This window comes from Microtus ochrogaster, unplaced genomic scaffold, assembly GCF_000317375.1.
Source record: "Microtus ochrogaster isolate Prairie Vole_2 unplaced genomic scaffold, MicOch1.0 UNK27, whole genome shotgun sequence".
Classification (NCBI taxonomy): Eukaryota; Metazoa; Chordata; class Mammalia; order Rodentia; family Cricetidae; genus Microtus; species Microtus ochrogaster.
Window position 1 is genome coordinate 3,955,153 of NW_004949125.1, and position 485 is coordinate 3,955,637.

The window sequence follows — 485 nt, forward strand, 5'->3', positions numbered from 1 at the left end:
GAAAACCATTTACAAGTTAATTTCCCTTTCCTGGGCCCCTTTACTCACCATTGTTCCTCTCTCTTCCCCATTCAGGAAGGCATGAACCCCGAGCTTCACTGGGGTTCACGGGTGATCATACTCCCCACAGTGCACACAATACACTTGTGTGTCTTGTCCCCTCTTAGTCCCTTGTCAGCACAGTCCTGAGAACTGAAGTTAAAGGGAAGTCCCACACACTGCTGAGTGTTCAGAGATGGGGTCGGTAGTCATAGTGGTTTGGAGAAAAAGGGAGTTGGGTCAGGTGTGGTGAATCTTCCTCAGTATGTTGGTTTGGGCTTGGGTTATGGTCTCTGGCCAGTTGTCTTAATTAGCATTTTAGCATTTCTGTCGCTGTGATAAAATGCCACTACGATCAAAAGCAGCTCGGGGAGAATGGGGTTTACTTCATCTTCGAACACTCAGGTCACAGTTGGCAAAGTCAGGGCAAGAGCCTGAGGCAGGGA